Source organism: Apodemus sylvaticus, chromosome X, assembly GCF_947179515.1.
Source record: "Apodemus sylvaticus chromosome X, mApoSyl1.1, whole genome shotgun sequence".
In the NCBI taxonomy this organism is placed as follows: Eukaryota; Metazoa; Chordata; class Mammalia; order Rodentia; family Muridae; genus Apodemus; species Apodemus sylvaticus.
In genome coordinates this window covers 71,885,375-71,903,370 of record NC_067495.1, presented here as the reverse complement: position 1 = coordinate 71,903,370, position 17,996 = coordinate 71,885,375, and the positions used below count along the sequence as shown (strand labels likewise).

General features: G+C 37.7%; 1 pseudogene; it reads right to left on the bottom strand.

Moving 5' to 3' along the window:
• Window positions 1-6,249: 6,249 nt before the first annotated feature.
• Window positions 6,250-9,435, bottom strand: LOC127674544 (elongation factor 1-alpha 1-like; annotated as a pseudogene).
• Window positions 9,436-17,996: the final 8,561 nt, after the last annotated feature.

Sequence of the window (17,996 nt, the reverse complement as noted above, 5' to 3'; positions counted from 1 at the left end):
TGTGTAAAATATATATGTGTGAATGTATAGTTTGTCAATATAAAACTCAAATTGAAATTCGTTTTTAAAACAGAGCTTGGAATTCCCCATAGAAATAGTATCAATTAGTTCAATGTAGACTAAAATCAAATATTTTTCTTTTAAAAGGTACTATGACTTTACTTTTTTAACTAGCTCTTTGAGAGCTTTGTGCAATGTAATCATATTCATCCCCTTTCCCAGATTCTTCCTAAATCCACCCCCTTTCCTTATCCACACAACTTTGTGACCTTATATGTGTAAATCCTCTAAGACAAATTTGTACTTCCCAAATACTATTGGGTGTTTGGTCAGCTATTGTACCATGGTCAAATTACCAGGGGCTATACTCTTAGAGAAAATGGACTTTTCCTTACTAAGAAGTTAACAACTGGAAATGTCTCCAGGGATCTGGGTGTGATTTTGAACCCAAGTCCCTCCTCTACTTTGAGATTTTACCATGCTTGATTTTGCACAGGTTTTGCGCGCATGGTTACAACTATTGGGAATTCATGTGCATGGCTGCAGTGCCTTACCCAAAATATAATGTTTTCTTGTAGCCATCCTCCTTTATCTCTTACACTCATTCCTTCACATTTTCCAAAATGGCCCATGAGGCTTTGGATGAGAGGGTTGGTATATATGTTCCATTTAAGGTGTGGCATTCTGTGATCTCTTATTCTCTGCACCTTGGCTAGTTGTGGGTCACTGTGTTAATCACCATTCACAAATTGAAGCTTCTCAGATAGGGATTTTGACATGCATTGATCTATGGATATAATAAGCCATAAGGAGTTGGCTTAATACTATATCCATTTAGCAGAATAACAATGGTAGTCCTGTTTAGCCACAGGTTCTTGGCCAAACAATGATGGCAGGTATGTATTTCACCTTGTACAGCAGAAGTTAGATCCAATTAGAAAGTAGTAGTTTACTCCCATGGTGTTTGTTCTCTTGCAACAGTGGACATGTCTTGCAGAGCAATCATTATTGTAGCTCAGATGCTAACACTATGAAAGCTAGTCAGTAGGGATGAAGGTACTAGGTATGTGTCAGCTTGATTTTGCCATATTCTATGAATCCCTTCAGCAATAGGGCTTTATCATCCAGTTCTAGAGGGTAGCCAAAGGACAGAGACAACAGACCTTAATGTTTGGAAGTCTACGTGTTGTCACTGGACAATTCCTTAAGAAATAAACAATTTCTGGTACTGGGCATTTTCTTGGTAAGCCCTGGTGTACAGTAGGGGTATTACTGCTCCTTATAGGATATCTTTAATTTGAATCTACACACACACACACACACACACACACACTATGCAGTAGGAAGTTTCTATGTCTTTTTTGAAATGTTCTTAGTATTACTTATGCCTCCTTATACTCCTTCTGCTCTACTCTGTGCTCCCCAACCCAATTTAACCCTTTCTAATCACATATTCATTTGTATCCTTTATATCAGTGCATTCTATAACCCCTATCCAAACTCCCTCTCTATTGCCAGTTAGTAATTTCCTGACCTCTATGGGTATTCCAAATGAAATATACATTTCCAAAGATTCAACGTTAACACCCACAGATGAGTGAAAAATGTTATGTTTGTCATTCTGGGTTTGGGTTACCTCACTTAGAGAATTTCATTTTTCTGAAAACCACATTTTCAATAGCTATTTATTCAGTTAATGGTCCTCGAGGCTATTTTCATTTCCTGGATATTGTGAGTAGAATGGTAATGAACAGAGATGAGCAGATAGCTCTAGAGGATGGGAGTCCTTTGAGTCTGTATCCAAGAATGGTATAGCTTGATCATACAGTAGATCTATTTTTAGCAATTTGAGGAGCCTCCACACAATTTCCAGTTTAAACTCGTACCTTTTTTCCTTGCACACATATCTCTATTTTGTCATCACTTTTTGTAACTTAGTCATCCTAAATAGGATGAGATAAAAATCTCAAAGTTTTAATTCACATTGTCCTAAAATCTAAGGGCATTGAAAAATATATTTAAATGTTACTTGTATTTAACCTGTAGAGAACCCTTTGTTTAGTTTTCTGACCCACTTTTTGATAGTTTGATGGTTTATCACTGTATTGATTTAGGAGTGGGAAAGCTCACACAGCTGGGCTCAAGTTCTGACCCTGTCCTAAACTTCCTAAACTTCTTATAGGCTCTTGAGAAGTCAGTTAATATCATTGTTTCTTTTTTTGTAGTACTTAAAGCAATAATGTGAAACTTCATAGTATTCACTTGATATATATGTAGTGAGCATAAAATAAGTATATTTAATTTATCATGCATACTGTGCCAAAAATGTAAGTTAGTGAGTTGATATGATGAGGAAAAGAAAGTATCATCAATTTTCTTTGTTGTTTTCTTCACTAAAAATCGTGAACACCTTTCACTGAAGAAGTGAACTCATATCTATTTCTGTAATCCCTCCTATTACTCTAAGATTTGTATAGTTCCTTTTTTCATATATTACTGCAGGATCATTGTGCTTTGGGATTTTATTTTATTTGTATTTGTCCTTAGAATGAGGTTATCTACAGAACATCAATGCAATGAGACTGTGGACCGGAATGCCGAACAATAAAGTGAGAAACCTCAACTTTATTTATGTGGGTGTTAACACAGAAGAGGAACTGACCCTTATGAAAATAAAGACATGAAGAAGCACTGAAAGAGAGAATTTCAAGACTCCACATGCGTTCTTAAGACTTACCTTCAGGTTCCTAAACTTTTTGATTTTGCTGCAAAGTATATAAAATAGTTGAGGAGAGTAGGTTAGTATTTACACAGCACTGTAGCCAGTCATATGCCAACATGACATAACAAGAATTATCTGAAAGGAGGGAACCATAAGATCCAACTACTGTAAAGCATTTTCTGAATTAGTGATTGATGAATGAGGACTCAGACTATTATGAGTGGTGCCATCCCTGGGTATGTGGTTCTGGGTTCTGTAAGAATGCAGACTGAGCAAGTCATGGGAAGACAGTAAGAAGTATCGTTCTATGGACTATGCATCAGCTCCTGCCTCCAGGTGTCAGCCATGTTTGAGTTCCTGCCCTGGCTTCCTTCACTGATGAATAGCAATGTGGAAGTATAAGCCAAATAACCCCTTTCTTCCTAAGTGGCTTTTTCAACATGGTGTTTCAGTGTAGCAATAGAAACCCTAAGATACACAGGGTTGTTTAAAATATAAGATTCACAGCAAAGGAAAATCTATTTTCCTAGAACAGTTCTTATTTTTCTTTCTTTCTATCTCTCTCTCTCTTTCTTTCTTTCTTTCTCTCTCTCTCTTTCTTTCTTTCTTTCTTTCTTTCTTTCTTTCTTTTTTTTTTTTTTTTTTTTTTGGTTTTTTGGATTTACTTTTTTTGAGACAGGGTTTCTCTGTATAGCTCTGGCTGTCCTGGAACTCACTCTGTAGACCAGGCTGGCCTCGAACTCAGAAATCTGCCTGCCTCTGCCTCCCAGACTGCTGGGATTAAAGGCGTGCACCACCACCGCTTATTATGGAAAGACAGGTCTTGCTGTAGCACCCTTTAGAGTAAACCGTACTGGTACTCAGCTGCCAAAGACAGTAGAGATTAATGGAGAAAAAGGATGATGAAGCCTGAAAAACATCTAAGAGAATAGGAGACCATGAGAAATGTTTAAATGATTAGTGATAAGGGAATGTGAAGAATATAGTGAAGTCTGAAGGACTAGCAAGAAAAATGAAAAGAAAATTCTATTTTTACAGTAGAGATCAAAATCAAATCCAAAAAATAACTAAAAAGAATCATCTCAGAAATATTTAAGGAAGTTATTTTTAGTGTTCTAATGATTATTTCAAGGACAAGATTGTTTTATAAAGATTTCATTTGAACCCATCACAACATCTGCATTCCAATCATCCATTTTATAAGCTTATTTTTATTGGATAGTTTATTTATTTACATTTCAAATGTTATCCCTTTTCCTGGTTTTCCCTCTGGAGGCCCCCTATCCCATGCTCCCTCTGCCTGCTTCTATGAGGGTGCTTCCCCACCCACCTATCCACTCCTGCCTCCCCAGCCTGGCATTCCCCTACTCTGGGACTCCATGAAGACATCTGCTCAATCTCTTCACATTCAATGAGCAGTCTGCATCTTGTCCTTGGCAATGTGGCTCCACTATCAGATTGTAGAGAGCAGCCTTCTGTCATAGCAGCAGCCTGGGTTATTCGAAGATCTCCACAGGACCCCCTTTGGCCAACAGCTCAGACAAATGCAACCCAGTCCCTCCACTATGAACCTTGCCTGGCTACAAGAGATGGCCAGTTTAGATTCCCTACCACCCATTACTAGCAGTTCTAACTAGGGTCATGAACATAGAAATGAAGTATCCAATTCATTAGGATTCCAAAAAGCCCCCCACAGGCTCCACTATTCCATCCATCTATTCTTGCAATTTTCCTCCCTATCCTATCACCCAAACTGATCCCTCCTACACCTGTCCCCTTCCTTAGTACACATGCAAAATTTTCTGTTTCTCTTTACCTGGGAGATTCATGCTTCTATGCTAGAGTGTGTTTTTTGGCAACTTTGACAAAACTCATGTTACTCAAACTACAGAAGTTGGTATCTCAATCATCTATCCTGTTCCATTGATCTACATGTCTGTTTATGTATTGGTATTATGCTGTTCTGTTACACGAGATCTATAATAGCACTTAAAATCAGGTGTGGCAATATCTCCATCCCCAATTATAGTTTCTCAGCTCATGTTTATATATATATACATATATACATATATACATATATACATATATACATATATACATATATACATATATACATATATACATATATACATATATACATACAAAATCAAAGACTTTCTTTAACCAGTAGATTTTTCTCTTTGTTCTGTTCTTTCCCTTGCTGTGCATGGAACAAAAGACTTTTAATTTGATGTTGCCTATTTGTCAGTTATTGGTATTACTTACAGTGCTAATAAAGTCCTATCCAGTAAGTCATTCCTCTAACTATTCCACAGTCTCAGGTATTTAAGGCCTTGTGATACACTTTGAGTTGATCTTTGTGCAAGGTTAAGGATATGACTATAGTTTTAATTTTCATTTTATTTATATATTAACAAGAAAATCAATAAATCATAACAGGGCATGGGTCATTTAAGAAGTCTTTTTAAAAGATTTATGAAATCTTTCATAAAAGATTCATGAAAATAGGCCAAGACTACAGTAAGGAACTTTAGCTTTAGATTTCTCTTTAGAAATTTAACTATGTTCGGCATATTTTGAAATGATCACCAGGGTATTTAGTGAATTTCTAGTCAAAAGTAGGCAAGAATGATAGTGAAAAGTGTATAGACTCCACTGTCCTAGCCAATGTTCTTCTCCATAATGCTCTGATAGCATATTTTGGGTCCATTGATACTAGCAGTAAATGTCAATTTACCGTTCAATAAAATGTGAGTGAATATGCATACTATTTTCCTTGTTGAATTATTGCAATGATAAAATTTCTATGTTTGCATAAATATATATTTATAGCTATACATATGTTATTTAGAACAATAACTGGCAAATAGGAGGTGAAAAACAAGCATTAACTATTACCAGGCTTTATAGACCTTCCTGCATTTAAACTTCCTCTTAAGCACTAAGAGATTCACATTTTTCCAGGATTCAGTCTCCATTATTTTATCTAAACCAAGTTTTCTGAAATAAAAAAGAAGTCCTGACAATAAGCCATACAAAGTTTTATCTCATTAAACTTATTTTAATTCATCTCAAATTCTGACAGATTTTGGGTCAAGTTGTTTCCATGAAAAGCACTGATTTTAAAAATTAATAACATAAAACTCCCACAGATACACATAGACAGACATACAATACACACACAGACACACAGACACAGACACACACATACACACACACACACACAAGAGAGAGAGAGAAAGAGAGAGTTGTCCATAAAATATTTTCATTTCCTTCTGAAAGCTTTATCACTCACTCTTACCATTAACTAGTTGTTTACTATTAAACTTTACTGGCAAATTGAGACAGTTTTGTGACCTAATGCCACTGACTAAAACTGGGGTAGCAAGTGTTATATGTATTATTGTATGGCCTTCTTAGTTTCTGGGCAAATTTGGTGACTTTCCAACAGCTTTATTGTCCACAGTGTTAATGACACAACTGTTTACCTCATGTTATAAACAGCAAAGTAATCTTCCAGAGGCTAGTCAAAGAAGTTTACCTGCGACCATATCAACAATAGTTGCATCACTGGATTTCAAGAATTTGGAACTATCTTCTAGCTTTTTACCAAAACAATGATCAAGCTTTTCTTTAAGTTTAGAAAATTTGCAAGCTATGTGAACTGTATGACAATCCAATACAGAGACATAGCCAAAAATAATTTGGTCTAGATGATTCAGGAAACTCACCTGATCAATGATACTACCTGGTTTCAGTCGTGACTTCTTTTTCCCTGTCACCAGCAGCATTGCCATATCTAACATCTTTGACAGACATGTTCTTTACATTGAAAGCCCACATTGTCCCCAGGAAGTTTCAGGCAAAGCCTCATAATGCATTTAAATACTTTTCTTTTGTTGTGACATGGACTGAAACAGAGATAACCTACACTTGGTTTGAGAACAACAATTTCTACTTGGCCCACAGCAATGGTACCAAGACAAACAATTTTATAGACATAGTGGAGAGGCAGTCATAAAGGCTTGTCTGTTGAATAATTTGGTGGCAGTATACAGTTCAAACTTTGCAGCAGTGTAGTCCCACTGACACTTCTATCCTTGCAGATGACTCTTCATCCCTTGAACCAAGGCATATTTTGGCACTTTGTTCTAGCATGCTTTGACCATTACAACCAGAAACTGGCACAAATGCCTTAAGATTGTAGCAAATTTTCTTAATATAGGTGCTAACTTTCTTTTTTTTAATTCGATATATTTTTTATTTATATTTCAAATGATTTCCCCTTTTCTAGCCCCCCACTCCCCGAAAGTCCTGTAAGTCCCCTTCTCTCCCCCTGTCCTCCCACCCACCCCTTCCCACTTCCCCGTTCTGGTTTTGCCGAATACTGCTTCACTGAGTCTTTCCAGAACAAGGGGCCACTCCTCCTTTCTTCTTGTACCTCATTTGATGTGTGGATTATGTTTTGGGTATTCCAGTTTTCTAGGTTAATATCCACTTATTAGTGAGTGCATACCATGATTCACCTTTTGAGTCTGGGTTACCTCACTTAGTATGATGTTCTCTAGCTCCATCCATTTGCCTAAGAATTTCATGAATTCATTGTTTCTAATGGCTGAATAGTACTCCATTGTGTAGATATACCACATTTTTTGCATCCACTCTTCTGTTGAGGGATACCTGGGTTCTTTCCAGCATCTGGCAATTATAAATAGGGCTGCTATGAACATAGTAGAGCATGTATCCTTATTACATGGTGGGGAATCCTCTGGGTATATGCCCAGGAGTGGTATAGCAGGATCTTCTGGAAGTGAGGTGCCCAGTTTTCAGAGGAACTGCCAGACTGATTTCCAGAGTGCTTGTACCAATTGCCACCCCACCAGCAGTGGAGGAGTGTTCCTCTTTCTCCACACCCTCTCCAACACCTGCTGTCTCCTGAATTTTTAATCTTAGCCATTCTGACTGGTATAAGGTGAAATCTCAGGGTTGTTTTGATTTGCATTTCCATAATGACTAATGAAGTTGAGCATTTTTTAAGATGCTTCTCCGGTTCTTCAGGTGAGAATTTTTTGTTTAACTCTGTACCCCACTTTTAAAATAGGGTTCTTTGGTTTTCTGGAGAAGTCAAACTATCATTATTTGCAGATGACATGATAGTCTACCTAAGTGACCCAAAAAACTCCACTAGAGAACTCTTACAGCTGATAAACAACTTCAGCAAAGTGGCAGGTTATAAAATCAACTCAAGCAAATCAGTGGCCTTCCTATACTCAAAGGATAAGCAGGCTGAGAAAGAAATTAGGGAAATGACCCCCTTCACAATAGCCACAAACAGTATAAAGTATCTTGGGGTGACTCTTACCAAACATGTGAAAGATCTGTATGACAAGAACTTCAAGACTCTGAAGAAGGAAATGGAAGAAGACCTCAAAAAATGGGAAAACCTCCCATGCTCATGGATCAGTAGAATCAATATAGTTAAAACGGCCATTTTGCCAAAAGCAATATACAGATTCAATGCAATACCCATCAAAATCCCAACTCAATTCTTCACAGAGTTAGAAAGAGCAATTATCAAATTCATCTGGAATAACAAAAAACCCAGGATAGCTAAAACTATTCTCAGCAACAAAAGAAAGTCTGGGGGAATCAGTATCCCTGACCTCAAGCAATACTACAGAGCAATAGTGTTAAAAACTGTATGGTATTGTTACAGTGACAGGCAGGAGGATCAATGGAACAGGACTGAAGATCCAGAAATGAACCCACACACCTATGGCCACTTGATCCTCGACAAAGAGGCTGAAAACATCCAATGGAAAAAAGATAGCCTTTTCAACAATTGGTGCAGGTTCAACTGGAGGTCAGCATGCAGAAGAATGCGAATTGATCCATCCTTGTCTCCTTGTACTAAGCTCAAATCCAAATGGATCAAGGACCTCCACATAAAGCCAGACACTCTGAAGCTAATAGAAAAGAAACTGGGGAAGACCCTTGAGGACATCGGTACAGGGAGAAAGTTTCTGAACAGAACACCAATAGCGTATGCTCTAAGATCAAGAATTGACAAATGAGACCTCATAAAATTACAAAGTTTCTGTAAGGCAAAGGACACCATCAAGAGGACAAATCGGCAACCAACAAATTGGGAAAAGATCTTCACCAATCCTACATCAGATAGAGGGATAATATCCAATATATATAAAGAACTCAAGAAGGTGCTAACTTTCTTAACAATTTCCTCATATCCCCTCTGGAGGTAGGTTGGCTCAGTAAAATCTATTTTGTTGATACCGACAACTAGCTGCTTCACATCCAGTGTGTAAGCCCCAGTGAAATGCTCAGGAGTCTGCCTATTTGGGGATATATTAGCTTCTAATTCACCAATACCAGATACATTCTCCAATACCAGAATAGGACAGCCAGCCTGACATTGTCTGTAATCATGCTTTGTAAAGTCTCTGTGTCCTGGAGCATCGGTGATACTCACATAGTATTTACCGGTCTTAATTTTTTCCCAGGGAGATAGCAATTGTGATATTATGTTCACATTCAGCTTTCAGCTTGTCCATGACCAAGGAACACTTGAGGAAGACTTTTCCTACCTTGGCCACGATCTTTTCAAACTTTTCAATGGATCCACACTTGTAGAACAGATGTCCAGTAATGGTGTGTTCAATGATAACAGTGTTAGGAGTCTTTTCCTTTCTCATTTGGTGCCAAATTGGCAGTTACTTTTTCAGAACACCTTTGTTCTGATGGCAAAGTTATTGTGACCACCCCCCAAAATATCAGCAATACAGTTTTATATAAGATTGTATGAACAACAAATGAATGTGAGTTCTAATTTTGTTCCCATTCTGTCTTCTGTTATTATGATGTGTTATTTGTACAAAATAATGAGTTTCACTGTAACTTTTTGAAACGTGTATTCATTGTACTTCAAACTTTCTCTTTGCTAAATTGTTCCTATCACAAAGCGAATCATAGTCTAGATGCTTTTGCTCAAGAGGATAGATCACTGGAATTAGCAATGAGTAATGCTCTTTTAAATAGAAGTGATAAATCACAGAAGGGTGAACATGGGCATTAAAGAAGGAAAAATATACTGAGGGGAAACATCTATATAATTTGAACTAGTGTCATGTGTTGGAAGGATTAACATTGTTCAAATATTGACATTAAATTATATTTGAAGAATTAATATTGCTTTAATTGTTATACTTCCCAAAGTAAAAGTTGGTATCACCCATCAAAATATTAAGACATTTTTTCACAATAGAAAGCATCCTAAACTTTATACTAAAATATTAAAGAAAAACAACATACTTGATAGTATCACAGTGCATGTCTTCAAAGTGATAGTAATCAAAATAGCATGACTGCCACAAAATCAAACACATAAGTGAGAATATATCTCTGGGATACTCATAACTCATAAAATAGCAGATCAAGGGAATAGAATTTAGAACCCAGAAATAAATGTATATGCCTATAGCTACCTCATATCCAACCAACAAAGATTCAAATGATATACATTACAGAAAGGACACTATGTATAATAAATGGTGTAAGGAAAATGATATCTAAAAGAGAAATAATGAAATTGAACCTTTTCTTTTATGAGTTCCAAATTCTATCAATTCAACATATACCAAATAGCCGGGAAGTTGGCTCAGTGGATAAAAGCTGCTTGTCACCAGTTTTGATGATGTGAGTTTTATCCCTGGAACCATATGGTGGAAGAAAGAATGGACTTTTGCAAAGTGTCTCCTGATCTCCACATGTGAACTTGTACAAATGTGCTCACATTACACTTCTAAAAGGAATAAAATGTAATATAATTTCAGAATTCATGGAAACAATTGTATGATAAAAAATTCAATGTCAGCCTCGCCGAGCCACCCGTGGTGCTGCAGCAAGAGCTCCTGCAGCCTGAGCTGCCGCCGTGGCTGCTGGCCCTGCAGATTCTGCCTCTGCAGGAGTAGGCTTCCCAGGCAGAGCGGCGGCTCCAGGAGATGGTGCACTAGGAGCTGGTGCTCAAAGGACCCCAGGGATGAAAGCTGCGTGGAGTTGAGCTACCTGGAGCTGCTGCTGTGCGGGGAACAACGGAAGAAACTTGTTCATACAGAAGCTCCATTTATTGATAAGCATAAGGAGAGGCAAGAAAGGAAAATGTTGCCTAAGAAGTTGAAAGGAAATATGGTGGGAAAGTCTGTAAACACCCAAAGGATCAGCTACAAGATTTAATTGATATGGGCTTTGGCTATGAAGAGACAGATCAATATATGATGAGTTAGTCCCTACTTCTCTAACAACTGATACTGAAGATGATGATTTCACAGATAAACAAAAGCAGAAGCCACCCAAGGTTCCCAAAATAAACGATGGTATTGAGGTAAAGAAGCGAAAGTAGAAAGAGAAAGGGGAAAAAGAATTCAAGGGGGAAAAAGTACCCAAACAACTGGGAGTTGTGGTTCTCAATTCAAACAAGTCAAAAGAAGAAGAAGAAGAAGAAGAAGAAGAAGGAGAAGGAGAAGGAGAAGGAGAAGGAGAAGGAGAAGGAGAAGGAGAAGGAGAAGGAGAAGGAGAAGGAGAAGGAGAAGGAGAAGGAGAAGGAGAAGGAGAAGGAGAAGGAGAAGGAGAAGGAGAAGGAGAAGGAGAAGGAGAAGGAGAAGGAGAAGGAGAAGGAGAAGGAGAAGGAGAAGGAGAAGGAGAAGGAGAAGGAGAAGGAGAAGGAGAAGGAGAAGGAGAAGGAGAAGGAGAAGGAGAAGGAGAAGGAGAAGGAGAAGGAGAAGGAGAAGGAGAAGGAGAAGAAGAAGAAGAAGAAGAAGAAGAAGAAGAAGAAGAAGAAGAAGAAGAAGAAGAAGAAGAAGAAGAAGAAGAAGAAGAAGAAGAAGAAGAAAAAGCAGGTAAAGCCACTGTGGCCTAAGGACTGGATGCAGGCAAGAATGCTTTCTTTTTTATTGGATATTTTCTTTATTTACATTTTTAAATATCCCCTTTCTTGATCCCCCCAGAAACCCCCTCTCCCATCTCCTCTCCTCCTGCCTCTATGAGGGTGTGCCTTCCCTAGCCCACTCACTCCTGCATCCCTACCCTGGCATTCCCCTATACTGGGGCATCAAGACTTCAGAGGACCAAGGGCCTCTTCTCCCACTGATGCCCTACAAGGCCATCCTCTGCTAGATATACAGCTGGAGACATGGGTCCCTCCATGTGTACTCTTTGGTTGGTGGTTTAGTCCTCAGGAGCTCCAGGTGGGGGGGGGGGTCTGGCCTGTTGACAGTTGTTCCCTCCAAGGGACTGCAAAACCCCTCAGTTCCTTTAGTCCTTTCTCTAACTCCTCCATTGCTAATTCCAGTGGTTGGCTGTGAGCATCTGGCTCTGTATTTGTCAGGCACTGGCAGAGCCTCTCAGGAGACAGCCAAATTAGGCTCAAGTCAGCAAGCACTTCCCGTCATCCACAATAGTGTCTGGGTTTGGTGGTTGTATATGCATGAATGCTTTTTAAGGAAAGCCAGAGTGTACATAACCATCTTCTGCTCTGGCAAGGAAAATGATGATTCCTGCCTCAGAACCCAAAGCAAGGAGGTGATGGTAAAGACCCTTCCTGTTCATTCTTTCCGCACTATGCTGAAGGAATGTAACACACACACATCTAAAAAGCGCAAAAGCTCTTGCATCCATGGTGGCTTCAGGTGGTGGTCTTTTCTTGAGCTCCAGCAATCCATCATTGCCTCAGCCAGCTCTAGCTCAACACCAGCCCAAGAAGCCATCTGCCTTGATGACTCCCTAGATGAAGACCTTTCTTGCCTCTCAGCCTCACTGGATCTTGTATCTGAAGCTTGAGCTGTCAAAAACAATGGGAACAAGGGCCACTCAGTTGGTTCAAGGCTAAATGTGCCAACTACAAAACTTCATCCAGGACTGAGAGAAGAAAAGCTAGCAAGTATCTTGATCTAGAACTCAACTCCTCCAGTGTCCTGCCTGCCTGAATGCTTCCATGCTTCCTGCCTTGATAATGGACTGAACCTCTGAGCCTATAAGCCAGTTCCAAATAAATACTGTCCTTTATAAGAGTTGTCCTCCTAAATTCACATTAGAGCTGTTTGATAATACTTCAAGAAACCTTAGTATTTTATATTTTCCTGAAATTATCTATAATACATGCATGTGTGTATGTGTTTGTGCATGTACATGTCTGTGCATTTGTGCATCTATATGTCTGTGTGTAGTGATAATAACTGTGGAATTAGTTTTAAATTTGAGATTGAGGCACATGAGAGGATTGGAGAGAGGGGACTTGGAAGAGACTGGAGAAAGGGAAGAGGAGTAAGAATGATGTAATTCTATTTTAATTAACATTTATAAAAATAAATAATTTTTAAATGCTCAAAAAAAGAGTTGTCCTCCTTAAAAAAAAAACCCTTATCATATAACAATCCTATTGTTAGGCAAATGTACAAAAAAACATCAGTAGCAGAGTGTTTTAGAGATGTGTCCACTCCCTTTTCATTCCTAACAGCCCAAAATCTAAACAAATATAGTTACTCCTTGATACATTGATAAACTGTGGCCTGTATACACAAAATAATAGTGTTTGTCTAGAAAAAAAATAAATGGAATTCTGTCATTTACATCCACTGGGGATGTAATGTTAAGTGAAATAAGTCAAAAAGAAAAAAAAAACAGTGAATGGATCCTTAACCCTATAGCTGATCATTGGCAGGGGCCTGTCCTTCCTCTCTGACTCCTCTCCCTGGAGACGCCCTGAAACCTCATGGCAGAACAAAATTGTCTTCTTCCTGTGAACTCTCTCAGCCCACAACTCTTTTACTGCAATCCCTGAGAAATGAAATATAGATGAAGCACAAGACAATGACTTCAAAATAGCTGTTATGAATATGCTCAGGCACCTTAAAGAGGATGTGAATAAACCCCTGAATGAAATTTGTGAAAAAACAATCAGTGGAATCAAAATCTTTCAAGATATGCAAGTAGAAATAGAACCACCAAAGAAAAGCTAAACCAAGATAAATTTGGAAATGAAAAAAATGTAGGAAGTCAAACAAAAACCTCAGAGGTAAGCCCCACCAAGGGAGTACAAAACACAAAAGAGAAAATCCCAGGCATTGAAGAAAGTATAAGAAATATATACCTGTGTCAAAGAAAATATTGAACATAAAAATATCTGAGCATGAAACAGCCAGGAAATCTGGGACACTATGGAAAGACCAAATCTACAAATAATGAGAATAGAGGGAGGAGAAGAAAATAAAGTCAAAGGCACAGAAAATATTTTCAACAAATCATGGAATGTTCCTAACCTAAAGAAGGAGGAACCTATCAAGGTACAAATAGCATATAGAACATCAATTAGACTGTACTAGAAAAGAAAATTTCCCAAGAAACATAATAATCAATACACTTAAGCATAGAATGTTAAAAGATAGAAAGAGGAAAGACCAACTAACATATATAGACAGGCCCATTAGAATAACACCTGACTTCTCAATAGACAATTGAAAAGCCAGAAGGTCCTGGATGGATGTTATGCAAACTCTAAAAGACCATAGATGCCAACTCAAACTATTACACGCAAAAAAAATTCAATCACAATTAAATGGAGAAGTAAAAACATTGCATGCTAAATACAATTTAAACAGCATCTATCTACAAATTCAGCTTTACAGAAGATTCTAGAAGGACTAATTCAATCTGAGGAGGTAATCACACACCAGAAAGCACAAAGATTATGTAATCTCAGATGATCAAATAAACAGAGAGGGGAAACTAGACCATAACTACAAACTAACAGGAATCAATGAACACATCTCATAGATAATGCTCAATATCAATGGTCTCAGTTCCAACAAGGCACAGTCAGATTGGATACAAAAACAGAATCCATCCTGCTGCTATATCGAGGAAACACACATTAACATCAAAGATAGATATCATCTCAGGGTAATAGGATGGAAAAAAGATATTCCAAACAAATGGAAGACAAAAGCCAGTTTGACCAGTTGATCTGATAAAATACATATCAAACAAAACTTAATTAGGAGAGACAGGGAAGAATACTACACATACTTATCAAAGGAAAAATTCACTATGATGACATTTCAGTTCTAAATCTATGAACCACACACAAAGACAACCTCTTTTGTAAAAGAAACTCCACTATACCTAAAATCAGGAATTGAACCTTATACACAGATAGTGGGAAATATGAGTACCCCACTCTCACCAATAGATAGGTCATTCAGACAAAAACTAAAAAGAGAAATTCTGGAGCTAGCTGATAACATAAACTAAATACATCTAACAGATATTAATAGAACATTTCACCCAAACAAAAAAGAATCTGCCTTCTCAGCATCTCATGGACATTTCTCCAAAATCGACCACATACTCAGCCACAAAGTAAGTCTCAATCGATACGAGAAAATTGAGATAACATCCTGCATTCTAGATGACCACCACTGGTTAAAGCTGCTTATCAACAACAGAAACAAGAGAAAGCTTAAAAATTCATGGAAACTGAAAGGTTCACTATGGAATAAAAAGTGCATCAAGATGAAAATTAGAAAAGAAATTTAAAACTTCCTATGAATTTAATGAAAATGAATACACAACATACTCAAACCTATGGTACACATAAGAGACAAGTTCATAGTACTAAGAGCCTATATTCAAAAATTAGAGAAATTAGAAATATCTAAAATCCTTTGGGTATGTGCCCAGGAGAGGTATAGCAGGGTCCTCCGGAAGTGTCATGTCCAGTTTTGTGAGGAACCGCCAGACTGATTTCCAAAGTGGTTGTACCATCTTACAGCCCCACCAGCAGTGGAAGAGTGTTCCTCTTTCTCCACATCCTCGCCAACACCTGCTGTCTCCTGAGTTTTTGACCTTGGCCATTCTGACTGGTGTGAGGTGAAATCTCAGGGTTGTTTTGATTTGCATTTCCATAATGACTAATGATGTTGAGCACTTCTTAAGGTGCCTCTAGGCCATCCGAATTTCTTCAGGTGAAAATTCTTTGTTTAGATCTGTACCTCATTTTTAATAGGGTTATTTGGTTCCCTGGGGTCTAACTTCTTGAGTTCTTTGTATATATTGGATATCAGACCTCTATCAGATGTAGGGTTGGTGAATATCCTTTCACAATTTGATGGTTGCTGTTTTGTCCTTTTAACAGTGTCCTTTGCCTTACAGAAACTTTATAATTTTATGAGGTCCCATTTGTCAATTCTTGATCTTAGAGCATAAGCTATTGGTATTCAGTTCAGGAACTTTCCCCCTGTGCCCATGTCCTCAAGGGTCTTCCCCAGTTTCTTTTCTATTAGTTTCAGTGTGTCTGGTTTTACATGGAGGTCCTTCATCCACTTGGAGTGAAGTTTAGTACATGGAGATAATGCAATAAAGACACAGGCTCCATTATGTTCATAGCAGCCTTATTTATAATAGCCAGAAGCTAGAAAGAAACCAGATGTCCCTCAAAGGAGGAATGGATACAGAAAATGTGGTGTATTTACACAATGGAATACTACTCAGCAATTAAAAACAATGAATTCACAAAATTTTTAGGCAAATGGTTTGATCTGGAAAATATCATCCTAAGTGAGGTAACCCAATCACAAAAGCATACACATGGAATGCAATCTCTGATAAGTGGATATTAATTAACCCAGAATCTCTGAATACCCAAGGCACAAATCGCATAACAAATGACTCCCATGAAGAAGTATGGAGAGGGTCCTGATTCTGGAAAGGATTGATCTAGCATTGGAGGGGAATATAAGGACAGAGAAAAAGGAGAGAGGTGATTGGAGAATGGATGGAGAGAAGAAGGTTTATGGGACATATGGGGGGTGGGGGGATCTTGGAAAGGGGAAATCATTTGGAATGTAAACAAAGAATATAGAAAATAAAAATATTTAAAAAAAAGAAATATCTAAAATTAGATATATTAACACAATATCACACCTGAAAGTGCTTGAACAAAAAGAAAAAAATAACATCCACAAGGAGTATATGGCAAGAAATAATCAAACTCATGGCTGATAAAAATAAAAATAGAAACAAACAACAACAAACCGATACAAGAATCAATGAAATAAAAAAAATTAGTTGTTTGAGGAAATAAGATTGAGAAAAACTTAGTCAAATTAACAAAGAGACACGGAGAGAAGATACCAAAACTCAGAAATTGGAAACAGCTTAGATGTCCATCAACAAATTAGTGGATAAGAAAAATATGATACATTTATATAATAGAATATTACTTGAACATTAAAAATGAAATAATGAGATTTGCAGATAAATAGATGGAGTTAGAAAAAAAATTACCGAGTCAGGCAACAGAAAGATCCAGAAGACAAATTATGTTGTGTATTTTTTACATGTGGATGTCAGATGTTAAGCCAAACTATAGTCTATACAACCACAGAGGTTGAGTACAGAATAAGGGTCTAAGGGGAAGGGAAAGTCCTTCTGAAGAAGATGAAATAGAATATATTGTTATGGAAAGGGATAGGAGGAGATTAGAATAGGGGAATTAGAAGAAGATGGACAGAAAAAAGCAGGCTTTGGGTGGTAAGGACATCTAAATCTAAAAATCCTTTGAGTTGTTACATAAAAACCAACTACAGTAAAAGATTCATATAATATATATTGGAAGAACAAAAACTAAATGGAATCACAAAGTTATGGGGGATTCAAAGCCCCAACTAGAGATCTCAAGCTACCAAATAAAACTCCAAACGCCAGGAATGTGTTGTTGGCCAAAGGGGCCCGATTGAAATCTCCAAGCAACCTTAGATATTGCTAAAGCTATTGTTTATTTCACAAACTGACATCAAGGCTCTACTGCTAAAGATAATACCTATATAACTTATTGAACTGGAGAAAATGAGCTGGTGCCAACCTGGAGACTTCACACCTGCTGACTAAATATTCATGGTACTAGAAGGCACACTACATGCTACCAGAGGAGAAAGATAAACACCAACTTAACTTTAGATCTACAATGGTTACCTATGCATAGTAGGTAATATGCATAATATACATCAAGTGGAACCTATACCTGACACTGCTCTGGTGGGCAAGAACCTGAGTCCAGATAGTCTATGGGCCTACAAAAAAAATACTACCATGTGGTTAAAAAAAATCTAGCCACAAATGACTCCTATAGATATTCTTCTATACTTGTAAATAAGTGTCTTGTTCATCTGTCATCAGAGAAATTGACTCCTGTAGCAGCTGGGAA